This window comes from Amblyomma maculatum, chromosome 5, assembly GCF_055883805.1.
Source record: "Amblyomma maculatum isolate TAMU_Amacu chromosome 5, ASM5588380v1, whole genome shotgun sequence".
Lineage (NCBI taxonomy): Eukaryota > Metazoa > Arthropoda > Arachnida > Ixodida > Ixodidae > Amblyomma > Amblyomma maculatum.
In genome coordinates, this window is record NC_139348.1 from 36,110,548 (window position 1) to 36,120,225 (window position 9,678).

Consider the following 9,678-nt stretch of genomic DNA (forward strand, 5'->3'; position numbering starts at 1 on the left):
CCTAGCTTCCCATTTAAGAGGCTGCTTCTCTCTCTCTTTTTTTTTTTCCTTTTCCTTTTGTTTTTTCTGTTATTTTTTTCAAGTGACCTGTATTTATTGCGTGCTCCAGCAATAAACCCTGCAGTTGCGAGTTAGCGCTTGTCCGTGTCTTACTTCCTTCCGTCCTTCGTGTACTTTCGCGCTGTTTTCCATCATGAATGTTAACCAACTCGCCCAACTTTCGGCATTACTCCAACCAAGGCTTGCCCAAGTCATCTCAATCGCCATTCTTTTTCCAAGTGCAGATATACATTCTGTGGTACGGCTCGTCGGATATTCGCTCATCATATTTTGATCGAGCTTGCCTGAGGGACAACAGTCTAGGTCTACAGGTTCATCTATGCAACAACAACGACCACCAATGAGTTCATACGGTACGGGGTCAGGTTTTATCTACGGCGATAGTGGGCTGATCCCTCTAATTGTGTACCTTCAAACCGAACGGCTCCCAGATGCCCTGGCAAGCAGGACACTGTACGTCAAATACACAAATACATGCGCCGAACACAATTACCAACGGAAAAAAAATTATCCACCTGTCCGACTACTAACCCCCCCCCCCCCCCCCCCTCAATGCGTAAGCACGTAAAAATATAAAGCTTCCGCATTACTGCACTTACGTAAGCAGCCTTCAATGACTGCACACGTGGTAATGTATGCATAGTGGGGTTTTTTTTCTCTCTCTCTAACGCTGTGTCCCATAAACTTTTATTGGCTGCTATGCAGCACCGCACCTCCCAAACAGCGCCCTCAATTGAATCTCAGTGATGGTGCGCGAAGAACTGTCTGTGGAAGCGGATGCGGTGCCTTTGTCAGCCCATCAGACGACCAAATCGAAACCTTTGTAGGGTCATCAGCGCAATATGCACTTCGTATAGCGGCAAAGAGAGACATATGGCAGAAGCTAATTACATGACGACAGGATTCAATCACCGTCCGCAAAGTAAACCTTGTCGCTCAATCTCTGGTTATCTGCGTTCCCTCCAAGGTGTAGACGTGAAGTGCTCCCCTACTAAGTTCAAGCGTCAAAAATGTACTCACCGAATGCACGTTTGAATGCACAGCCTGGAGCGCAGGCTCTTCGGAATTAAATAGGTTAATAACCTCTTATTTACGTTAGGTACAGGCGAAAATGACAGATTACTAGAACACTGTCCCGTTAATAAGCAGAATTTCGCTGTCTGCCAAGGACTCAAGTCCCGTGCGATATTTTTCTGCATTCTTTTTCAAATTTAAGCGTTCGTTGATAAATAAAGGTTACAATGGAGGTGGAATATATTTCAGTTTGACCACTGCAATCGGGTCAAGTTATATCAGTCCGCAAGGCATTAGGTTTTGTTTCCCGCCGCGATCGTTACACGTCAAACCAAAAACGACACGTTTAAACACCCGCGGTCTCTCAAATAGGAATAACGCTTCATAAAAGTCTATGTGTATACATTCACGGCTTTATGACAACGTGGTAACATTAACAGAGCGTTGAGAAACACGCTGCTGAAGGGAAGAACACATGGAGAGCAATGAAAGCGCTTACCCAAAAAGGTGATCCCGACTGAAGTCTCGTCGCCAGTCCCTGCAAACTCGGGCTTTCGGTTGGGAACGTAGACCGGCACAACAACGAATAAATTTCGTTCCTCGACTCGGTGCTTCCCTTTTCTGTCACTTCCCAACCGCAACAGCTGTCACAAAGCGTGCGGATGTTTCCTATCCATGTCCTCACAGATCGTCACACCAGAACCAACTTGCACACAATGACCAAAAAAGAAAACTAAAATAAAGCTCTAGTTCCTTCACAGTCTCGTGAAGACCAGGCGATGTGTCACGGGGCTCGCCACGGTTTCACACATGCTTTCCACAGCCCTCAACGCCCGTCGCCAGTCACGGTCACTCGGAGCAGACGACGAAGAAACCGCATTTATAATAACAGACGACGTTCGCGCTTTCGCGCTCTCCCATTGGTTCTCACCGCAGCACCCTCGTCCAATGAGGAGGAGGAAGGAGATCCCCGCTCGTCTGCCGTCTTCATTTTCGAAAGCGAACGCTAGCGTACGCGTATACTTATGACGTTCTCGTTTCCTCGTATTATCTCGGTCTGCAACAAGTTCTTTGTAACCGAATTATCTTCGCGCCACTAAATTTAAGAGCAGTTGTATGCGTAGCGTGCGTGAGCAGCCTTTGGACTTGTGCCCTGGGATTCACGTAGTACCGTGCACGGGAGAGGAAAGATGGATTTTTTCTCTGTATTTAACATCGGAACACACGCGCAGTGCATGCTACGAAAACAGGAAAACAATCTAATCTCAGCTGAACCTTACGACAAGCAAATTTGGAACCACTGGATCTCATTACAAGCCGGCTGTAACACAGCACGTACGCCGCAAACGCCAAAATTACGCTGCTGGCAAAGCAAAATAGAAAGAAGTAAATTAACAGCTGATCATTGCAATGTTGATTAACCCGGTGACCGCAAATAATTGCTCAAACTGCGTTTCGGGGTTTTCTTTTTTTTTTTTTTTCTGCTACAATAGCATAAAGCGGGATGTTTTGACCCTCTCCAAGGCTCGCATCGTGTGGTAATTAGTATTTGTGCAGAAGTGTGTGGTAATGTTTCGGAGTAAATGGTAGACCACACAACCGCTTTTTGTGGTCTAGGCGAGCGGCACAAGAGGGCGATTAAACTGCGATATTTGCCCTCCTGTCATGGGCAAGCTGATACATTTTCCTTTTGTTTCTGTCCTATGAAGCGTTAGGGAGACTACGTAAGCATGTGAGGAGAATTCGCGCGCTCGTGTGAGCGTCTATAAAAACATGTATTAATTCAGCTTGAATATTTAGAATACGTGCATGAAAATGAATGAGAGCCATAAATACTACCCGAGCGACAGGTACCGCACAGGAAAGCTGAATGGTTATTTTACGTCAGGTAAAAGAAGAAAAAAGAAGAATGAAATAAATGGGTCATCTCGATGCCTAGCGCAGCCTTATTCTTCTGCATAATGATAAGAGGCAGCGCGAACAGACAAGGACCCCAAACAGCACACCAGCATTGGTCCAACAATGGCTCATGACTGAAAAAAATGGCATCAATATTGAACTGATACTGGCATTTGGGCATTTTACTACAATATCTATTCTTGGCCCATCTTTCGTTCCAAGACCGGTCCAGTGTTCAACCAAGCTGGAGTCACCAATATAAGCACGATATTCGACTTTCCATTCATGCGCCATGATTCTTGCCAATACTGTATAGCATTATACACTCATGGTATTACCGATATCTGTTTAATACCAGCTATTCCCTTGATGTCCCATTGTTAATGCCAATATCATACCAATGGTTAGTCATTGCAGGTGCACTGGCTGCTCCATTCATGTCGCATATTGTCGATACCAATATTCATTCACTGGTTCACGGGTACACTGGTTCATGTCCCATTGATGATGCCAAGATTGCGCATTTTGTGTCACTGCCTGTGCAGGCCAGAAAATGCAGCCTTTTCCATTCAAGCTACATTCATGATCGAAACACAAGACAACATTACTGGCGCTGCTGTCTTGTGTTTCGTCCTTGTCTCCCTTCGTGCTGCGCCTCTTATCATTATGCATTCTGACCAACAAGCCGAAACCCAGGTTCTAGTATTTCCTCTAAATTATAAATTTCGTTAGAATTTTCATTGAACTGTATTTAGGCAAAAGAAGACACTGCTATTACTTTTGAGCAAAGTTTTGTGCAAGTCTATATTGTGACGACTTACGTAACACTGAATAAGTTTTATCTGGACCGTGTACATTGTGGAATGTACATACTTCCCTATTCGTTTCATGAAAATTATTGATGCATGAGACTTTTTTAGCCATTCACAGAAATTTTCCACTGCAAATAATCATACTAAATGTTTATTGTTTTTGGGATACCTGCATCGCATTACAGCACTGGGCCTATTAATTAAATATACGTGAAAAATTCAGCGCATTGTAAAAATCATCACTTGATGGTGTATATAGAGTGATATGTTGCAAACCTCTCCAGTTTCGTTCAGATCTAAAAAAAAAATCGTAATGATAGTGGATATAATCCAGTAGCCCCAAACTTATAATAACCTGATAAAAACATATTGAAATTTGATCAACGTAAACAAAGAAAAAAACACTATAGTTTAAAATTCAAGGTAGGCATTATTTTAGCGCTGACATTTAAGGGTTACTTTTATGTTACAAACTAACAAATAGCACATGGTACATGTTCAATTTGAATAGCATTCTAAACGTCAATACATAATAAGATCTGAGAGAGATTATCCCACCATTAAAGGTACTTTCCAACTAGCAGTATTTTGTGACTATCCGTAAAATTGTTATTCCTGACATATGTTCCTGACACATTCCCTCACGGGGACCCATCATTACTGGGTTTAATATAAGCCTTGACTCCATGTTATCCATTTTGAAGTGAGTATAGAGTTCCATATTTCCAGTAATAATGCGGAGCTAAAATGTCTCCCTCATTGCTATTGTTGTTGTGCCCCTAAACAATGGCAGCTACCCACTAGAATTGGCCACACACGGCCACATAATAGACAGAAATCCCTACTGATCAAAAAGAAAAACTATTAGGGAGAGACAGCGGAATCGGCGCACCTAGCAGGGAATCCTACCAGATGCATTAATAACTTTTTGTACCGCGGAGCACATTGTTTCGCTGCTGAAGCCCAGCTGGGTAGCGCCAAATGAGAATATATTTGGCATAGTCAAAGGTGTAGATAAATATATAGATAAATTTCTACAAGAAATTCCGAGGAAGAGTTTCCGGAGGGAGACAGAACGGTGACAGACAGGAATAAAAAGTGATCCAACATCTCGGGTTCGTCACTGTATGAACTAAGAACAGCCAGATCCGTGAAGATGAACGTTGAGGGGAGGAATCCTACACCTGAAATTTGTCAGAGACACCTCGCAGTGGTGTGAAAGGCAATCCAGGATTTTATTTATACTTCAAATGTCTGAAATTGTCAAAATATAGGAAGGGCGAATTGGGGTAGAAATTGTTTGAATCGGGCATCCACCCATAAAGGAAGCATGGGAGTGATGGAAGGATAAGCCTATACAAGGAAGCTCACGCAAGAGATTCCAGAATCGCGTTCACTGAAAAACTGAAATGTCACAGTGGTCTGGAACCCACACAAGTTAAAATTCATGGATATGCAACGTCACAAGATCATAAAACTGTCGACGTGAAGCAGGTGCAACAGAAGTCAGAGCAGTACAAACTAAAAAAGCATCCTCTCCCTAGAATAGTTTCAGTGCTCTGAACAAATTAACTCTCTGGGTGGCTAATACTATAACTGAAAATTCCGCAATAAATATAGGTGTAATCAGGTAGGCGGAAGGAGACAGCCCAATCGTTGAGCATAAAAAACGTCAACCCCTGCTTTTTCCCCACTCTGAGAAGCATCAGTGGCAATCACGGTGTGTGATGCAAAATGCTCTAAGTGATATAATCCAAAATGGAAAGCAAGGTAGAGACTGGCAAAGAATTGGAATGATTGGGAGAAATGTCATCATAGACCAAATTAAACTGATATAGTCGAGAACTGACTTGTGAAAGACTACAGATATCTAATAACAAAGGAGATAAGCGCACCTGCACATATGCGGCCTGCGGCCTTTCATGGGGAGACCGATAAATTCGAAAAAATAAATTTGGTGAAGTAATGAAAATCATTTGAGTACACGACAGGAAAAAAATTATATAATTTTAGAATGGTCTGTGCAGCTGTACTGTAAGTTGCTGAAATCGGAAATCCAAAGGAATTACCCGAGCCTCAGAGCACACAACGTTTCTAGCCACAAAGCTAGGTGGGCCAAGGCAAAGCCGCAATGCTTGCCATTCCATAAAGTTCCATAAAGGGTGCATATAAAGTTTGTAGATCATATTAAGCTTAAATCTTTTCATCCCATACCTCTTGTGGATTATGCGACGCAGCAGACCCAAGGCGCGCTCCTTTTTACGCTTGATGCGCTCAATAAGAGTACGCCAACTCATTTAAGAATCAGAAAACGCCCAGGTACTTAAGAGAAGTAACCTGAACGAAAGGCGCTTGATGGTATGAGAGATAAATAGAAACAGATTAATTGACCGGAAATACTAGAATGAATAATTTACTGATATTTACTGTAAAGGATAGCCAGGATTCAAGATCGGTTAGATAATTTGGCAAGGTATGATATAAGATATGGATATCTGTGGACGAGGAAAAGGAAGGAAATATAGTCTGCGTAGACGTACAGATGAACATCGTCTCGCAGAGGTAGTGAATAAACGAAAATATTGAATAAAGCAGGCGATAGGATTGAACCTTGAGAAACGAATTTAGATTGTATACACCAAAAAAATCTTCTTGGAAGAAATTCGATGGAATCCAGACAACTAGGTAGTTTGGAATTTTACAATTTATCAAATGAGAGGTCAGAAATCTGGGATCAACGCTGTCATAAGCTTTTGAAATATCCAAAGTAATATAGAGAGGAGATTTCACGAGCCCGGCTAGCCAAACGAATTCTGCTCTCCAAGTCAATGTGCGCAGGCCATATAGGCCAATCTGGACGGAAGGCAATCTGTCTGGGAGAAATATTTTTTTTGTGTGTGTGAAATGAACAGAGATAAGGGCGCATAAATTAAACGTTGTCTTGTTTTCACCAGTACAGAAGTTACATAGACCGGTCTTATCGATATTGTCAAAGACATCGCCAGGGCTGATTCTTTAGTAATAGAATGCTTCCAGGAGATAGGTATAAAGGAGAATTGAAAATACTATTGAACAGTTTCTGTGAAGAAATATGGAAGAAGATTTTTAACTTGCCAGTTGTAATACCGTCAAAGCCTGAGGCCGAAGGGCTGGTTTTTGAGATTATAGTTTCTAACTCTGAAACAAGACACCTCGGGATAAACTGTCGCAGCGACCAGGAATGCGGCTGGTCTTGTACATATGGCAACGAAAAGCAACTTTCTAGACCACGACCAACGGTATCTAATAAATTAGTCACCTCGCTAAGGCTCAGCAGCACAGATGAAGACCGATTGCCTGCTGCGGAGATTGAGCCGGTGTAGGAAACGAAAGACAGCACTCCGACGCTTAGTAGGATAAAAAGGAATGCAAGTCAGCTTTATGATTTAGATTGAACAACGCGCTTAAAAAGGGCAACGTGAAGCTTGAAATGCAATTAGAGGGGACTGATTATTACGCAGACTCTTCCACGCAGCGTTTCGGCTCCGATAAGCACGAGAACATTCAGGATTCCATCATGAGGAATTTGACGGGGGGTGACAAGATGATGAAACAGAAAACGCGATCAGTACAGCCTTTCACAACACCAGAAACATACGGAGAAGCAATACGAGCGTGTAGGGAGAGGCTCAGAAAGTACTCACTAAGCCAAGAGCAGGCCGCTACACTTAGGCGCCTACAAAAACAAATGCAAGTAGAGCTTTGTACCACAAGATATAGCCAACACGATACAAAAGCGAATGTGTCTGGTGCGCAGACACTGCTACACTATACTACACAACATAGAGATGTAGGGCAAGCCCCATAGTGCCTAAAATAGATAGCCCTAGTCCTCAGAAATTGCTGTCTCGGACGCGCAGCACCAGCTCGTGTTGGTGCAGCGAGCCAGAGCCGCAGCTGAGGCCAACGGGCTCCTGCAGAACAAGGACTGCCGACCATTAATTGCTCCCTCACCGACTCTTTCCCAGCACACTACCCCTAACCCCCAGTTATCAGTTAATAAAGCTTGTCAATCAATTAATCAATCAATCAGCAGGTTCAATGACATCGAGCAACTATGATATCACAGACGCCGCACGTCAGTTAGAAGGGGTAAAACACGAAAAGGAAGTCCGAAGAGCTGTTTCGTATTTTCCAAAATTTACAAAAAATCTCTGGCGGGCACCGTAGTCAGACTCTGAAAGGAGTAAAACATAGGCTATAGGAACATGATCTCCACTGATTCCATTATATCTATAAACGCCCACGATGATACTCCATTAGTTGGAAAAGTAGTCATGAGCTGATGAGCTCTGCACTCGCTGGTAAGTGATATCCCTGGAAATGTGGCAATAGAGGCCACCCAGCCCCACAACTTGCGCCCAGAAGAATCCGTTTTCAGACCCCCCAAAAATGTGATGAAAATTGAAATCACCCTCTAGTAGAATGTTTTGAGAACAACGAGCTTAAAGAGAGTCCATCTGCGAAGTACAACGAACGCCATTTGCAAAGCATGTATTTGCCAAAGTGAAAAGGGGCACAACCGGACAGCATAAGCTACAAACCAACAATTTCACAAGCAAATTCAAATGAAACCGAAATCTTGCGACACAGTTTAGACGAAACTAAAACTATTAACTTACCGCCCCTGCCTGACGATGTAGCAGAAAAGCACGAAAATTTTCTGAGATGAAGCTCTTCAAGTAAAATAATGTCAGGGTGGAGTTTAAAGGGCCACTGGCCATGGTATGGCATTTAAAAAAAAAAAATAGCGTCGATCAACTATCGGAGATTGTCTCTGCAAAGTACTAAAGCGATGCGCGCGACAAAACGCAACAAAAATACAAATCAAAACTCTCTCATGCTCCCCTTCTAAAGCCAGTTTCCTTACTCTCTACTCTAGCCGCCGATCCTGGATAGTGACGTCAATGCCCCGCCGGGGTGGTGCAGTGGTAAGACGCCCGACTACTGTGCCGGAGTACCCGGGTTCGAACCCGACCTCGGCGGCTGCGCTTCGATGGAGGCGAAACGAAGAGGCGTCTGTGTGCTGTGCGATGTCGGCGCACGTTAAAGATCCCCAGGTGGTCGAAATTACTCCGTAGCCCTCCACTACGGCTCCTCTTTCTCTCTTTCCACTTTCACTCACATCTTCCTCCCTTCCCTTACGGCGCGGTTGCGGTGTCCGCAGAAAACAAGTGAGAGAGTTACCACGCCTTTTCCTTCCTATAAATAAATCAGTGACGTCAAAACCCACGAATCTTCCAGGACTCCCCCAGGACGGTATCCACTGGTCCTTCTCTCTGATTGATGGGTCAGTGGTGGGCGAGAGGCCACTAATTGTGTGAGCCACTCGCTTCCCTCTCGCCTGTATCATTGTCGCGCACGCGGTGTCAGTGCTCCGAGGACATTCTGTGTGCTTCGCCGTTGTTACGGACACCACGCCTCCCGCCAAACGCGGCGGAGGAAGGAAGGGGAATTTGACTTGCGAAGACAGTCAGGCAGGAGAATGAAAACCCTCATCGAGGGAACGGGAGGAGAGAAACATCCCACAATCGGTTTATTTGTGGTGGCTATAACTGTGCTACTAATTACTATTTTCAAAAAATGTTTCCTGCGTTCCGGGGCGAAGCCGCAGAGTCACTGGGAAAGAAAATACTTTCGACCGGAGGGTGGACCATGGCCCTTTAAGTAATGATCCGTTCAGTTCAGTCGTTCAGTCATGTACGACTCTTCGTGACCCTATGGACCATATCACGCCACGCTTTCCGGTCTCTCATTATCTTTCTAACATCACATAACTTCATCTGCAGCCCCTCGAGAATGCCATCTAACCACCGCGTTCGCTGCCTACCCCTTCTCCGGTGACCCTCAACCT

General features: G+C 44.1%; 1 protein-coding gene across 1 annotated transcript in view; it reads right to left on the reverse strand.

Annotated features, from left to right (window-relative positions):
- LOC146188021 (diacylglycerol lipase-beta-like) overlaps window positions 1-1,889 on the reverse strand; it is a 69,658-nt gene extending 67,769 nt beyond the window's left edge. Inside the window, exon 1 of the mRNA XM_084603605.1 lies at window positions 1,574-1,889. The gene's annotated coding sequence lies outside the window, so the exon portion shown is untranslated. The remainder of the gene's footprint in view (window positions 1-1,573) is intronic.
- Window positions 1,890-9,678: the final 7,789 nt, after the last annotated feature.